General features: G+C 43.2%; 1 long non-coding RNA gene across 2 annotated transcripts in view; it reads right to left on the bottom strand.

The window, feature by feature from the left end:
- Positions 1-5,314: 5,314 nt before the first annotated feature.
- The window catches only part of LOC103692383 (uncharacterized), a 30,239-nt gene continuing 18,045 nt past the window's right edge, over positions 5,315-17,508 (bottom strand). For both annotated transcript variants that reach the window (XR_015636382.1, XR_015636380.1), the window contains 2 exons: positions 8,094-8,210; positions 5,315-5,439 (listed from right to left, as the gene is read on the bottom strand). This is a non-coding gene — a long non-coding RNA (uncharacterized LOC103692383). The remainder of the gene's footprint in view (positions 5,440-8,093; positions 8,211-17,508) is intronic.

Genomic DNA, 17,508 nt, shown 5'->3' with positions numbered 1-17,508 from the left:
TCATGACGGGCTCCTGAGTAGATGTTGCAATCCGAAGAGGGCACATCCATTTGCTGGCATAAGAGGAAGGTTTGGTTTGGTGATGGGTCATCCTCTATTCCTCAGGAGGCTGCTTTGTTAGATAAAATGCTGATCGAGGTGTAAAAATATCCCCCTCTCGGTCACGTGCACCCCTCTCCATTTAGAGCTGCAAACGAGAAGTGAAGGCTGCTAAAATTAAGTGGTGTCAGTTCTCAATGACACTTTAATGATAGAGCGCTCAGCAAATGAGGTGAGAATGAATCCCGGAGAGAGTGCCCACGAGAGATAGCACTCACCCTCGAACACGCCAGGATGCTCTGAGGGCCACACCACACCTGCTTCACTCATATGCAGTAGGACTGAAGTGCAGACGCTATCGTTTAAACGGCCTTTGAGAGAAGGGTGAGCATATGGCACCCCCCCCCCCACCTTGGTGCAAAAGAACTGAAATTTGAGATTGTGAGGGTGAGTGCTTTCTTGGACTGAGCACCCTACGGCTCTAACAGCACACACCTATTAACAAGGTACACGGTATTTCAAGAAAGTACAGCATGTTGACCAAAAACGTCTGTTCTTGGTAGTATAACCAGGACACTAGGAGCCTTTGATGTATTTCATTAGAGAAGTATTTGTTCGGATTATGCACTTGGCACTCTCTGTAGTATTCTGAGACAGAGCACCTAAACCATATTTATGATATCATGCTCTCCTTGAAGGAGAAGGATGGTCTCCTCCCTCATGATGGGCCAGAAGGAGTTCTGGGGCAATGGCACTCCCCCAGATTACCTGAGATCTGCCATCAGGAAACCCACCGAACCCAAGAGAATCACCCGCCCGGATTCAGATGGTCAGGTTTAGATTTAGAGTCTTGGAAACGTGAACATAAAATCAATTCTCTAATCAGTGGCTCAGTGGTGCTTGCCACCAAACCTGAAGACCCAAGTTCATTCACTGGGACCCAAATGATGGAAGGGGTACAGGAAACACAGACAGGCACGGGCACATAAGTGCACACACAGGCATAGACACATGCACGCGTGCGCGCGCGCGCGCGCGCGCACACACACACACACACACACACACACGTGGACACACACACGCGGACACACACACATCGCAATACACGACAATTTAAAAAGAGGTTGGAAGTAAATTAATTATAACTTTTTTCCTCATGGCACTCACCCCAGTAACACATATGCATATGTACACACACATAAGGCATTGAAGTGCTTATGATCTGCTTAACAAGACAGAGACTGATGAAAAAAAGTCCAGATTGCCACAACTCTGGGAAGGGAACAGGTTGAGGACGGCGTCCTGGAGGAGGTAGATGGTGTAAAATACGTGGAAGACCTCAGTCAGGGGAGAGGAAGGCAGAGAATAGGAAGGCGGTGGAGAAGGTTAAGGCCGGGGTCCTGGCAAGAAGAAAAAATTATGGAGCAAAGATAGAAAGGGATAGAAACGGACAGGGCTACTTGACGAAGATGAAAGAGGGTCAGGGAGGTCCCCTTGGCTCTCTAAGGGGCGTATCACCTGCACACTCACAGCCAAGCCTGGCTTGGAATCTCATTATTAATTAGAAGTCACCACAGACTCCCGAGTGTTGCATGGGCATGTTGCAAAGAGTAGACGAGAGATCATAGGAGAGGGAAGAGCGGGGAACAGACAACCCGGCTTGTGTGTGGCACGTGATCTCTGAAGGGGTGTGGTCTTTTAAACCGGAAGCTACAGGGACTGGTCTAGGCAACACAAACCAGAGGCTGGGAGAACTGGGACTTTTGCTGCAATCCGGCCACAGAGTGACAAGGAGACCTCAGCACCGTGAATGCAGACCATATGTCACTAGATTTCCACAAAAGCTGCCATCTGCCACAGTCACCATCTGATGGATCTCTGCCGCCTGGACGATGCTGGCCAGGGACTTTCTGGACAACATATCATACTGCAAAAGTGCAGTCCACACATGTTCCCTGAAATTACAGTGTGGTTTTTGAAACAAGCAGATGTGGTACCCAGGAATCTGAAGAAAGCACTGGGACCAAGTGGTTGCTCTCTCACGCACAAGCTTCGTTAACAATCGGGGGAGGGGGACCCTGGAATTCTCATGGAAAAGAACCATTGGCATTCGTTGTTGTCCTTAAAAAAGGCCTCAATGTTTTAAAATGACTACTCATTTTCCCAATCAGATCGTAGTGAAATATATTGAAACAAGTTTATTTCCATATCTCTGGAGACCGTTAGTGGTTTGGCAGTGTAGCAACTTCAGCTAAATCGTTCTAGCCTTGTCTGTGTTATCCTCCTCTCTCACATCCATCCACTTAAAAAGAGTGGTAAACCCCTCAATGTCAGAGCTGAAGGAGAGGGGAGAGGGCTGTGAAATGCTCTCCTCTGGATAAGAACTTCATGGCTGATATGCTCACAGATATGGCCGATGCACTCATGAACTTGCTCCAGCCGTGGCTACCAGCACAAGACCTCCACAAGAGCAAGCCAGCAAGATAGCACTCCAGCAACCAGCACTAACAGAACTCAAGGTATTCTGAGAGAGAGACAGAGAGAGAGAGAGAGAGAGAGAGAGAGAGAGAGAGAGAGAGAGAGAGAAACAGTAAGGTTGGGAAAGGCTGTGTTAGGGGATGTATGAAGGGAGTGAGAAGGGGGAATCAGGACAGATAGGATCAAGATATACTGTATAAATGTACGAAATTATCAGAAATTAAATAAGTATGCTAAGACATTTATCTTTCAGCTCTTTTATACATTTGAGAATTGCAAAAATGGTAATTTTTAGTTAACAAACATCATCCAACTGTTAGTAGGTAAAATTTTTTTAAGTTCCATGAGCAGAGGGTACCCATGCGAATTGCCTCATGTTGCCTTGGTCGAATGGTCTATTGGCTTGGGTTTGTTTAAACTCATTGCAAATTTTATTGATTTTATCTTAATGAAATATTTCATCATTCCCTGTCATTGGGGTGAAAACTTACATGTCATACAATACCGTGTAAAATATACATTAAATATAGGATTCAATAAGCTCAATATTAGGTCTGTCCCCACAATCATTGATACTGTGTTTATCCCCCAAACCAACACCACAAAAAAAAAAGTTATCTCCTTTAATTGTACAAAGGGTTCACTGTGCCCTAATGATTGATCTTTAAAGATTTATAACACTGGCTCTTTGCAGTTTTAACCAAATAAGAGGAATCGGAAGGCATGGATCGATTTGTATCGCGATCCTTTGGTCAGCACAGAGAACTTGGGGCTTGGTCATACGTCACGAGCATCAGGACTTTGTCTTCTTACACAGGGCATTTTTCTTGTTCACGGCCTGAACCCACTGACTTTTGCTCCTCTGCTCCTGTGTGCAACTTTACCCACATTCACTCTCCTTTCCTACCCACACCAGCGGTTTTTCACACTTCTGTTTCACACACCACTCATTTAAAGTCTATAAAATCAGTGGGCAGCAGCTAGGTTGAAACCTGAATGCTTTCTGCTGTCTTGAAGTATCCTCCACCAAATTAACTTAGTCCATTGGTCCTGCACGCAGTCTCACTCAAACCTTCAAGCCACGGGTGAAGTGTAGCTGGGTTCTTTGTCAACAGGGAACATCACAAGAGTACCATTTCTGAAAGGCCCTTGTTCCTATCTGAAACGTGACTGTCTATATTCTAGACTGCAGAGCTTAAACCACAGCAGTCCACCCAGCTCTACTTACAACACACTACACATCCTCTAGCTTGAAGCTCAAAACTTCTCCACATTCCTCCCGCAAACCAGATCCAAAGGCTCAAGAACAATGTGAACAGACTCAGCAGAGCGCTGGCCGGACTCAGAAAAACAGTGTATGGGAGGGAGAGTCTGCTTTGGCTCGCAGTATAAGGGACAGTAGAAGGGACAGTAGAAGGTGCTGTCCATTGTGATGGAGAAGGATCGGCTGAGAGCTGTGTATATGGTGGTGGGAGTAAATGGTGGATCTTTTTGCCATCTTGGTGGATCAGAAAGGATGTTTTTATTTTTAGCTAGATTTACTTACCATGCACTATTTTGTTTCCTTGGAATCCATTTAAAATGTAAGTTGGACCTTCTCACAGGACCACCCCTCCCAGCTCCTCTGCATGGTCTGTGATGGTGTCTGCTCCATATGATTGCCTTTTAATGACTCCCCGAATCCCTCAGAGACATCACAAATACCTCAAGGTGGCCACTTCCCACCCAGAGTATTGAACTCATGCTTGCTCACTCTAACCCCTCAGGAGACACAGGAGAGAGCCTGGTTTAACAGGGACCTTTTGAAATTAGTTTTAGACTCAAGAGAGAAGAGACCAATTTGCTTCCCAGGGAAAGAGCAGCAGCAGCAGTCAGGCTCAAGCAGTGGGTGAGAAGCAAGAGATACCATCAAACTAGCTCCGTAAATACAGAGCCAAGCTTCTCAGACCCCACTAGAGTAGGGCTGAAACTTACTATGTCTCTACTCCTAGAAACTTGAAGACCAAATAGGAGGGAAAAGAATGACCCCTGTTGGCAGGTGCATTTGTTACTTTTATGTGGCAGAGACATAAAATACACAACAGAGGCAACTTAAGCAAGGAGAGGTGTAGTCTAGCTCATGACTCAGGAGCTACAATCCATCAGCGAGGAAGGCATGGTGGCTGAAGTGGCTTGTTCTGTGCAGTTCATGGCCCCAATCAGGAAGCTGGGAGCTGGGGTTAGAAGCACGCCAGGCCATCACCCTTGTGTCCACCTTCCCCACAGTAACCCACCCTCCCAGCCATGTCCTGATTATTAAAGGTTCCACAACCTCTCAAAAAAACACCTGCAGCTGGAGTGGACAAGTGTCCAAACATATTAGCCTCTGGGGAATGTTTCCTAGTCACACCAAAGACTATGTCATGTATGGGCATGGCCCTCTTAGTTACCTGAGCCTGGGTGGCTTAAAAGTCGGAATGCACTCTCTTCCCATATTAATACCCAAAAGTGTGAACCTGGGGTGGGGGTAGGGCCACATTCTCCTGGAGAGTTCTAGCAAGAATCTTTGCAGAACTCTTTCTAAACCTCCAATGGTTTCTGTCAACCCCGGGGCCTTGAGGACTCATCCGTCCATTCTCCCCGCTGTCTACACTGGAAGTTCTCCTCTCTGTGTTGAAGGCTGTACAGTGCCTCGATGTCATCTTCTAACTCAAGAAACTGAGGCCATGAGGCTGCATCACAGGATAAATTCACAGCTGAAGGGACATGCCTTTATGGTGGAGATCCGAGCCTGTAACATCACCAATTTACACATGCATTTAAAATCATGAGAATATTTATGGATACATATGCATGTGTAGATGCACACGTATGTGTTCATGAACAGGCACACACATTTGGCTTGAGATGGTATCACATGTCTTCCAAAGAATGACTCCATCTCTGCAATGTGAAGAAAACTGTATTTAATAAAATTGATTTATGTTCAATTAACAGTGGATTGAGATGGGGTAGAAATTGCTTCATGATCAAGTGGTTATCTACATATGAATCCATCTACTCACATATTTCCCAAGTAACAAGACTGAGCCAAAATAATTCAGTTGCTTTAGCATAAGGCTTTCTAACACGGTCACAAAAAACCAGAATTTTTTTAACCTATTTTAATCCTTCCATCAGAGCAAAATACTGCTACTTAATATTTGTACAGATATATCTGTAGGAAGTTCTCTGTGGACGTCAATATACAAGTGTGTGCATGTGTTTGTGTGTATGTGTATGTATGTTTGTGAATGTGTGTATGCAAATATGATTATATGTGTGCATTTGTGTGTTTGCATGTATGTATGACAATCCTCTGTGTGAGTAAGCGGAGCACACCGTGTGTGATGGGAAAGAGGCTGATGCTCTGTGTTGTCCAGAACTCAGGGCTAACAGAGTCAAGACATCACACACAGATCCCAGCTCCCTACAGCTCTACTGTACCCTCCAAGTAGTCATGCTTCCTGTCACAAAGGGATACCAGATGGAATATGGATGTACTCTTGAACATGTTACACAGCCTGTCATACCAAACACCTTTCCAGCCATGCTTAGCAGAAAGTCACCGTTTCCTTCTGTCCCATCTTACTAGACCTGGGATGATCTGATCTGTGCTGGGTTTAAAGTGCATGTCCCTTTGCTATCGTGGACTGTAGGTAAAATGACAGTCAGGTTCAAAGAAAAAGTCAGATGGGTTTTCATGAGAGTTATTGCGGAATAATCTCAGGATTTCTTTAAAGTTTATTTTGAGTTCCATGTTGGCTTTATCATATCTTTGAAGTTGACATTCTACTTGTTCTCTCTCTTTAAAATTAAAACACAAACAAACAAACAAACCGTAATGACAACTATTCGATAGCATTGTTTACAATAGTGCCAGGTAGCATAAGAGCAAAATTCCAGAGCACCCAGCTGCTGCAAAATATCAGAGAAAGTTACTTCTCCTTTTGTCTCCACCATCTATTTTAAGCAATTATGTGTTCTTTGAAAATCTCATACACATGTACAGTAGAGAGTAATCTTAGCCACCCATCTCTCCAGCATCTTGCCAACATTACCTCCTAGGTTGTTGAACATGGACAACAAAAGACATGTTCACATGGACAGAGGCTGGGGGTGGAGGGATCCAGGAGGCCTCAGCCCTACATAAAGGCGATGGAGAAATGCTGAAATACAAAGAAATAGTCTTCTCCAGGTACCAACTGGTCATCCAATACCAAATGGTCAGTTCTGGGAAAAAAATACAAGTACCATTGTACAGATGGAGCAGATTGTGTTTATGCATTTAGGGACATACGTGTGTGTGTGTGTGTGTGTGTGTGTGTGTGTGTGTGTGTGTGTGTGTGTGTGTGTGTACTTACAAAAGGGGGCCATGAATTTGAAAGGGAACAAGGAGGGGTACATGGGCGGTGGATCAGCAGCAGAGTTCTTTCCCGAGAGATGCCGGGACTAGCATCTTGTAGGAGAAACTGCAACTCTAATCACTGGTGATCTATAAAGTAGAAAGGTCACTCTGGCCACATCTATTTCTTAATGTATCCTGTAAACTTTCCTGTGGATTGGAACCATGAGAAAGTTCTAGTAGATAAAAACTGCATAATTAAAACTCGAAGCTCTCAAGATGCATCGCCACAATTAATTCTAAGAATATTGCTGTAGAGTTTTGAACTATATTAAAAGAAAGAAATCTTTAAAGTCTGGCACCTTCTTCATCCACGTGTTTCATATTGTGAGCTTGGCATTTACATTTCTTTGTGACATAAAGGAAAAGATTGAGATTAAAATTGGACCTGGATGGAATCCCTTCAAACTCATTACCACAGGAAGATCCAGAACCTACTGCTTAGCAACCAGTGATTGAGACAATCACGCCCACGCCTTTCCAGACGGTGGGCTAAGTCTCAATGTCAGAGAAAACTTTAGAGAGCCAAGGGCAGAAGCCACGTCGGACTTCGTGTTCTGGAAACCAAACCCAAGCAGGGATTTAAACCCATCGAAGAATAGAAGAATTCCCTGATACTTCTGCTTCTGATTTTCCTCAACATAAACTGTCCCCATTTGCCTGGTGCCTTTAACCTTCATACTGTCCTCTCTCCAGCAGCCCCACGTAGTCCACAAGATACATGTTTACTTAGAGAAATCTAATTTGTGTTTTGTTAATGTGTGCTGTCTTTACTTGCTGTATCACATTAAGTGAGAAATAGAGTTACCAAAAAAATCATCTTACTTGAAATCATTCATAAGTTATCTCCAAGGGAATCCATATTGGAATTTCCATTTTTGCTTCATAACCATCTACGGCGCTAACTTGACCTTTACTGGAGCAGAACTATAATTGCAGCTAAGATTATATAATTTACAATAACAACAAAAAAATTACTTTGGAGGCGCTGCTACTGAGCCCAAATGTCTCCCAGCCATTAAGCACATCATCCATCTTGAGAAGAAAATTATTCTTATCCACATCGACATTTTTAACATAAACTGTAGTACCCTCTGTTGGCACCTTTTTACGTACCCATTAATCTCAATAGTAAAGTCTCAGGCTCACCCACCTAGTCTCTGAAGTCTAGATGTCACTATTGTGTACCATAAAAATTGTATATTCATGAACTCCATTTGTTTTATGCCCTTCTCTCTGTCGAGGCCTTCCAGACAGCATATGCTTTGCTCTGTGGAGAATAAAATCAAATTTGTCTGTCTTGTCATATTGTCATCAAACTGATAGTATCACAATTAGATTAACATTTTTGTGAGGAAACTGAAGGGAGAGAATGAAACGGGAGCGCATTCTAATAAAATCCACTTAACCCTTTCAGCCGCAAAAGCCCTTTTCGTCTAGCGCCCGGAGGCGAAGAAGGCAATCAGACTCTTGAGTGAGTGGCACTGGTAAATTATTATGATCTATGTTGGAATCAAATAGGTCAGTTACTAGGCCTGCAAGGTATATTTTTGTTTGAAGGGACCATTAAGATTTTGTGACAACGAAGGAAAGAAGTTGGTTACTTCCTGGGGTTCTGGAAAGGGAATCAGTCTGCGATTACATTGGCAAGAACTGGTCAAAGCGGTGGTTGACACTGCTTGACCCTAAGTAGAGTACGCCCTCCCTCGCTGAAAGTCCGGGTTCCAAAATGTAGGAAATGTTATTTGCTGTAGTGGGGAGGGACCAGTAAAAGTTACTGAATCATAATCTCTATATGAAATAAATTTTATTCTCATTATTTTGGTACTTTTTTTTTTTTTTTTTTTTACTTTTCTATTTTTCGGAGCTGGGGACCGAACCCAGGACCTTGCTCTTGCTAGGCAAGCGCTCTACCACTGAGCTAAATCCCCAGCCCTATTTTGGTACTTTTGAAAAGCTCCGAGGCTCAAGTTGTAAACTGTTGGAGGAGAATTGAGCCTGAGAGTCAAGAATAGGTTGAAGGAGCTGAGGAGGTAGCTCAGACAATGAAGAACCAGGTACATGCATGAACACGCAGTATAGGTATGTATACATGCATGCGCATATGCGCGTGCGCACACACAGAGAATGGGATGAACTAAATATCAATTGTAGAGTTAATCACCCTGCCAAGTTTTTCTTTTACTCCGACGTGTGGAGAACAAATATGCTTGCACACATTGCACAAGGGGATTAAAATGGAAATTACATTTAATGTTTGCTCTCGCACAGAAAGGAGAGGCATAGTCTATTTTCACTGTGAGCTGTCAGGGGGACAAGAATTCCCATTGCCCCACTGCCCATAAGCATGCTGGGTGAGAGGCATCACAGACCCTGGGGCTGTCATGGGTCTCCTGGTCTGCACTGATGTTGGGAGCAAGGGGAGCTTCCAGGAAGGAGATAACAGATCGGTCATAAAGTCTGTCAATGGGTCTCAAAGAACAGCCGCATCCCAGTCACCATGACAGAGACTCAGAGTAACAGCGATATGCGGTCTGCCTTCTTGGTCTAGAGAATTGCTCGGTTTTTCGCTATTCCTCACTCCCTTTCTTTCCTCCCAATTTCTACTAAGCAGTTAAAATAGGCGGCGATCCGTTTAATAAAGCTACTTGGTATTGACTCCACTACCACATAGTATTATTCACGGACTCGCACCAACCCACCGTCACTACCTCTCTAGTATCAGTTGTAAAATGACTATCAATACTCTGCGCATATTAATCAATGCTGCAAATTAATATCAGCTCGGCCACCAAGTAACCACACAGACACCTTTTAATAATATTTCAACGCTTAGGCCTTAACTGAGCAGACTCTCAACCAGCCCCATCCAGCCCACGTGGCTAGCTATCCCCTCCAGGCCCGTAGTTAGGTCCGACTCCTCTCCTTTCTTCTTCCCAGAGTTCCTTTCTCCCTCCCAGGAAGTCCCGCCTTTCTGTCCCTACTAACCAATCACAAACTTTAACCTTTTATTGACCAATAACTTGGGGGGCAAGGTTTGAACAACAAAAGCTGGTGTATGTGAGAAAACTCTAGTCCTGGAGCAACCAGATCTTGGGGGTATGGAATTTAGCATTTGAATACATAGCAGCACCAGACCAATGCCAACAGTTCTTAAGATTGAGGTAAAACATAGTTCTTGCTTCAAAGAAAATATGAATCGGTTTATTTTGAGCCAAATGTTAAGAACCACGGGTTGGGAATATAGACTAAGGTTGCTCTGGATCCCAAGTTTCATAGCAGAAATGGTTACATTCTTATTTTAAAATCTGTTTTTCTCTCTTTCACTGTGTGTGCACACATGCGTGTACATACATGGGTGTATGTATGTCACGGTGTACATGTGGAGGTCAGAGGGCAGCTTGTAGGAGACAGTCCTCTCCTTGCTCAGTAACTGATTTCAGGACACCAGCCTTTGCAGCAAGGGCTTTTATCCATGGAGACATCTCCTGGTCCAACATGAACTTTAACTCTCACAGAATAAATCAGTAAGTTTACCAAATACCTCTGAGAAGGACCTCAAAGAGGCAGGGTGCCAGCAATGTGAGTAACCTCTGCTTGGGTTTCAGATACGATCTGAGGATACTATCTTAGAGCTGGAGTTTGTAGAAGCTAGTGGTCTGCTAGGTGAATATATCCCAAAGGTTTTCCTGAAAGTCAAAAAGATGCTAGGTTGGATGCAAATGCTGATAATGAATGCCTGTTAAGAAGGTAGCCTAGGATGATGCTGGCTCTCAACCTGTAATATTCCGGCATTCCACAACCTCAAAGTTCTAGTCAGCCAACCAGTATGAAGGAACACTAACGTGAACACGTACTCCTCAGGGCTTCAGCTTTCACTGCCAGTTCCACAAGGGCAGGTCTACTAGCTACTTCCTTGACCTCAGCAGATACCACTAGGCTGTACCTGCATCCCATCACATACATACTTACGTCTGTGTCCTAACACACACACACACACACACACACACACACACACACACCTCTTCTCATTGAACATTCATGTCCATAATCCATCACACACACACATACTCACACACACACACCTCTTCTCATTGAACATTCATGTCCATATCCCATCACACACACAAACACATATATACACACACTTCTCCCCTGCATCTCATTGAATAAACATGTCTGTATCCCATCCCATCACACACACACACACACACACACACACACACCTCTTCCCCGCATCTCACTGAATGCACACATCTGTATCCCATCACACACACACACACACACACACACACACACACACACACACACACCTCTTCTCATTGAACATTCATGTCCATAATCCATCACACACACACATACTCACACACACACACCTCTTCTCATTGAACATTCATGTCCATATCCCATCACACACACAAACACATATATACACACACTTCTCCCGTACATCTCATTGAATACACATGTCTGTATCCCATCCCATTACACACACACACACACACACACACACACACACACACACACACTTCTTCCCTGCATCTCACTGAATGCACACATCTGTATCCCATCACACACACACACACACACACACACACACACTTCTTCCCTGCATCTCACTGAATGCACACATCTGTATCCCATCACACACACACACACACACACACACACACACACACTTCTTCCCTGCATCTCACTGAATGCACACATCTGTATCCCATCACACACACACACACACACACACACACACACACACTTCTTCCCTGCATTTCACTGAATGCACACATCTGTATCCCATCACACACATGCTCACTTCTTCCAGTGCCCGACTGGTCCCCTCTACCAGTGCTGACATGTTTCTACTCAGCCCAGTGCCTGTCCCTGGGGATGCCTTGGCGAACCTTCTTCTTGGCCTGTGAACCATCTACTTATGCATTCCCTTAGACTTTAAGAGTTCTAGTAAAGCATGCATGCCTGGTTCACTTCCATTTAATGCAATGGCACTTATTGAGCCCACAGGGAGTTCGCATTAGAAACAGGAAATTTCAGGGTCTGTAAGGATTCCGAGTGTCAGGTGCTGACAGAGGAAGCAACAGTGCAAAGTTCATGTTCAGATTCTACTTACCTACGGTTTATCATGAGAATCCGCGTCATACCTTAGTTGAGGAATATATAGAACAAAATCTCTCATTTTCATTCTCACAAGGAGGATAAATATGGTATCCAGCAGCAGTAATGCCCCTGGATAAAGAAGAAAGCTTAATAATTTTGATGATGAGCCCACTGGTCCATGGGGGAGGCTTATACCTGCTTAGGTGCTGAGATGTAGGACTTGGTCTTGGCTTAAACTCTTTATATTAAATAAATTCTTGGATAATTTTAATAGCATGGTATTTAAGGTACCGAGAATTTACTACAAAATTTCCACCAATTAACTCGTTTGATGCTGGTAGGGAACTTTTGGATTTGGCGTTGTGATTATCCCCACTTCGTGGATGAGAAAACTGGGGCCTGATGGGTCTGACGACATGTGGGTCGCACTCTGAGATGGCATAAAGCTGAACTTAATTACCTGTTGGATCACAGAAGCAGGCTTCAACAGGGCTCAGTAGACTGGAATAATGGATGAAAAATTCAGTTATAGAACACGGAAAGTCTTGGCAGACATTTACAAAAGGAAAGTAATTCTCTTAAAGACTTACTAAACACCAGATACAGTGGTGCCGCTTGACCTAAAGGAAAGTCTGCCAAACCTACTGACTGGCTGTCAAAGCCAGGTAGATTTTTTTTTTTTTTGGTTCTTTTTTTTTTTTTCGGAGCTGGGGACCGAACCCAGGGCCTTGCGCTTCCTAGGTAAGTGCTCTACCACTGAGCTAAATCCCCAGCCCCGCCAGGTAGATTTTTAAGATCACTCCTTCTTGGAGAGGGAAGTCAGCAGCTTGGCACCCGATGCATCAGCTATTTCTGCACATGGAGTGGCTGAGGCCGATCCAAGAGCGATTAGAACATTCCATTGCCGTATTCCAGGGTAATCTGCCAAGGACACCTCTTGCCCTTCTTCTTTCTCATCCATCATCTTAATGATTCCGGTTGTAGACTGAGCAAGAGAAGCTTTGTGGAACCTGTAGGAGTCTTTCCTCAGTTAGCGCCTCACAGGTGGTGTCTCCCCCATGGAAGCGGAGCAGGGAATCTATCCCAGGTCAACGCCACTTCAGCACAAACATCCACATCATTGAAATGGGAGCATCTGGACCACTGGTGACTAAGTCCACAAAGCTGTAGTAATTCTCTACGCCATGGTGATAGGCTGTGAAACAAACTGTGTAGAATTCTTTTCACCAGAGAGAAGCGTATTTTAGAATACGGTTCTCTTCACCATCTCTGTTCCACTTAGTCAATAAGCCTAGTGAAACCTTTAGAAGTTTTATGACAACATAAAGATAGAAGGCCTTGTGTCCCACAATGAATGTTATTGATGAGGAAGCCTGGAGATCAGGGCTCTAAGGTGACCATCAAAATAGAAATTAAATGGCAAAACCATGAAGCAACTCCTTTTAATTTTAGAAAGTGTATATGTTTGAGCATTTGCCTATATCTATGTCTGCATACCACATGAGCTCAGTGTCCTCACTGGCTGAAAGAGGGCATTGGATCCCCTGATGCAGGAGTTACAGGCGGTTATGAGCTGCCATGAAGGTGCTGGCAATCAAACCCTGGTCCTTTGGGAAGAGAAGCCAATGCTCTCAAATGGTGAAGTATCATTCCAGCTCCAAAGTATGTTTGTAAGAACTATTCTCCAGATCCACTTAAAGGAATACAGTATCATATTGTACCAATTATATTTTTCAAAGGAGAGGTAGGGTCCTTGGCGTCTTATGGTTGCTTGATAAATTGTGCTTTCAAGGAATTCTAAACAATTTCATAGGCCCGAAGTCATCGTCAAATACATCCATTACCGAAACCTCACATCTGTACATGTCGTAGCAGTTATGGAGTAGTTCTCTGAAGGATTTGGCCAACCTCTTCCTCGTAAAGCAGCCATGCCAAGACGCTGAGTGTAAAGCAGACAGAGAAACACTCATTCAAGCAGATCTTCATAGCTTTGTAAACATCCAGGCTCTGATCTCCATCTTGTTTCATTGTCTCTCTTTTGGGGACCTTCCCTTAGCTCCGCCCAGATCTGTGGATCCTTACAGACGGCTGCCAGTGTTCCTCATCTTAGCTCATGGTAGCACAGGTTCTGTTTCCAGAGGCCTGTGTATATCCCACTCAGATCAAATTGCTATGCCAACTTTAGCAGGCCTATTTATATTGGTGACCCAACAATGCCTCTCCTCTCCTATCTTGTGTCCCTGCTCCCTCTTGCTTATAGGTCTCAAAAGTAAGCCTTAGAGACTAGCAGTTACCATCCATTCCCACAGTCATCTGCCAGATCACACACACAGTGAGACACCCACCCAGCTAAAGGGGCGTTCTGCACAGGGGAGGAAATCATGGTGTTCTGTATGGAAAGTTCCAGAGCTCTGCCAGATCTCACACACACGAACATTGAGACACCCACCCTCAGCTATAGGGGAGTTCTGCACCGGGGAGGAAATCATGGTGTTCTGTATGGAAAGTTCCAGAGCTATGTATAAGAAGATGAGCTTTATTCATAACAGAATATAGAGTCCCATGCTTAAGGTTCTTGTCAAAAATAATGATATTCTGATAAGCGCAACTTAGAAGAGGCTTCTAGCTTCTGGAGACAGTATTTAGAGACATATGGTGACAAGCCAGTGGTTGTGGGAAGTCCAGCCGGAATCACAGACCACCTTGTGATCTGCAAGGACGAGTGCTTGCCTAGATTTGGGGCACACCCCTAATCCAATCAGTCATAGGGCAGATTTTAAAGGTCTATGTCACATTCAAGCCTATCAGAAAAAAATCTTGGGGGATCTTACTGGTTCCAGGAACTTTAGTGGAAAGTTTGACTCACCATTAGCTGAACCATAAGTAAGCTTTCCTGCAGGGTCACTGAAGGAAACATAAACATGAAAGCAAAACACCTCCCATCTTGAAGGTTTAGACATACACGAGCTCAGTGTTAGATCCTGTCAGGGGGGTCACGAAAAAGCACCCAGGAGCTGCTGGCACTCACTTCTGGCTAAATTCAGATATTGTAACACCCCACGCACACCGTGAAGGGAGTCAGATATTGTAGCACCCCACGCACACCATGAAGGAAGTCTGCAAAACAACCATGTGTAATAGAAATGGTCTGTGGAGACTCAAGTACATACTCTGATCAGTGACTTAGGATGTCCTAAGGCAGTGAGTGAAAAAACTAAAGGGTAAAACAGAGGCAAAAACCTGAGCGGAAACACCATGGTCTGAGTACTATAGAGAAAACAGACCTTGAAGATGTCTTCAGATGGGTCCATTAAAGCCATAAGCACCCGAACAATGACCAGCACCAGAGGGACAGAATCAACCACCCAGTCACTGGAATATAGTACACAAAACACTCAGCTTCCCACTCAAGATACCATTCATGACAAGGACCAGAAGTAGGACATCATCAGTGTACCTTACTAACATTAGAAATTAATAATGGGGAAATGCTTGGGAATTCATGGTGCTGTCTGTAATTTCTCTGTGTGCCTTAAATGCATTTTTATAATGAAAAGTTTGTTTTAAAATAAGAACTATATGCACAATTGAAAATTGCAATAGTCTAAATGAGGCTATCCCATAAGAAGGCTCAGCAATATATATGAATTGACAAAAAGAATTAATAAGCTTGTGGATCAATATAGACTGAAGAACATGGAGAAAAAAGAAGAGAAATTTCCAAACCATCAGAAACTCCAAAATACGGTGAGATGCACATGGGTATAGAAGTATGAGAAGAGAGAAATCAGGAACGTGGAAAGCCATATGGTGAAAGAATGGCTATAAATTTCCCAAATTAAGTTGAGATTAGTAATCTACACGTTCACAAGGCTCAACCAGCATGTGGTTCGAGTGAAACAAACTCAGGGAAACCTTACATAATGCAGACACGCATTGTTGGAAGTCAGAGATGCTGTTAAGAGCCATGAAAGGAAACAATGTCTCTATACAAGAAACCCCAGAAGGAGTTAACAGCTGGTTTCCCATCAGAGCAAATGGGGGCTGGAGGGCCAGTAAGGGATGTCTGAAGAACTGAACCCAACCCCTGCCAACAGAAACCCATATCCAGCAAACCTCTTTTCCCAAGGTTAAAATAAAGACTTGCTCCCTAAACAAAGCCCAAGGACCCTTTGCAAGTATGACCGCCTAAAATGATGTTCTAAAGGAATTCCCTCAAGCTGAGACTGATACCACTCGGTAACTCGAATCCATACTAAAAAACAAAAACAAAGAGCTGAGATAAAGATGACTGTGTGTTTGCTCAATGAAAAAACACAGAATACAGGCAACTTACTATATTCATACATAGGAATTTTTGATCTTTCTTATGCTCTCTTTAAAAGATATAAAATCATATCAGTAACTGTAGCAAGTTATATATACTTGTTATATAATTATAATATATTGGTACATTTGGTAGGCATCATGATAGCATGTTGACAGGTTAGGAAATGGGGTGCATACTGGAATAATGTTTTGCATTTCATTAGAAATAAGCCAGTATAGACATGGTAACTGTGTATCACTTCCTAGAGGAACCACTAGGACAATGAATACAAGCAGACCTATAGGATCCGAGGGGATACATGTTCTTTAACCTTTGACAGCTTTAAATGTTTGCTCCCTGGACCTTGAACGACTTCACTGCATAAAAAGCATCAACTTTGGACTACTTGATTCTTTTTCTTTGTTTTACATTTTGCTGATTTTAATTCGTAGCTTTTGGTTTCTCTATTAGTTACTTTGGATTTAATTTTAATGTCTTTTATTTTCTTTCATCTTAGGGTGACAGCTTAAAGAATAGTTTTAGAACTTTTATCCATTATCAACATTTTAAAGCAAAATCTCTCCTTTAAATACTTCTCAGGAATTTCTCTCTCATTTTGATACATTCTTATTATCATTCAGTAAAACCTTTTCTAATTTCTCTTGTTATTTCTTTTTCGACCCATACATTACTTAAAAGTACATGTTATCGGTTCCAAGTTTTCCCAGGTATTTATTATCAACTTTTAATTAGTAAGTGTAAAGCATATAATTAATATGGTTTTACTGACATATTTCATGGCCTAATAAGTGTATGAGTAGTATATGAACTCTTGAAAACCATGCGTTCTTTAGTGGACAGCTATATTTGTAGATGACTTAGATCAAATAAATTGAGAATATCTCTTGAATCTGTATTTTTATAGGCGTGTTCCCTTTGTTAGTTACTGAGAAAGAAGACTAAAATTCCCAACTCTGGTGCGAATCTTGTCTTTCTGCGTCACTCTCTTGTGAAGATTGTTATTAGATTCATACACATTGGAGATTGGCGTCTTCTGGATAAACTGGATCCTCACTATGACACTGTCCCTGTGACTGGTTTTGTATAACATTTTCTATCCCTTTGCTTCCAGTCTGTTTGTGTTTGA

This window comes from Rattus norvegicus, chromosome 13 (genome assembly GCF_021556685.1).
Source record: "Rattus norvegicus strain SHRSP/BbbUtx chromosome 13, alternate assembly SHRSP_T2T, whole genome shotgun sequence".
NCBI classification, from domain to species: Eukaryota; Metazoa; Chordata; class Mammalia; order Rodentia; family Muridae; genus Rattus; species Rattus norvegicus.
This window is presented reverse-complemented; position numbering and strand designations above follow the sequence as displayed.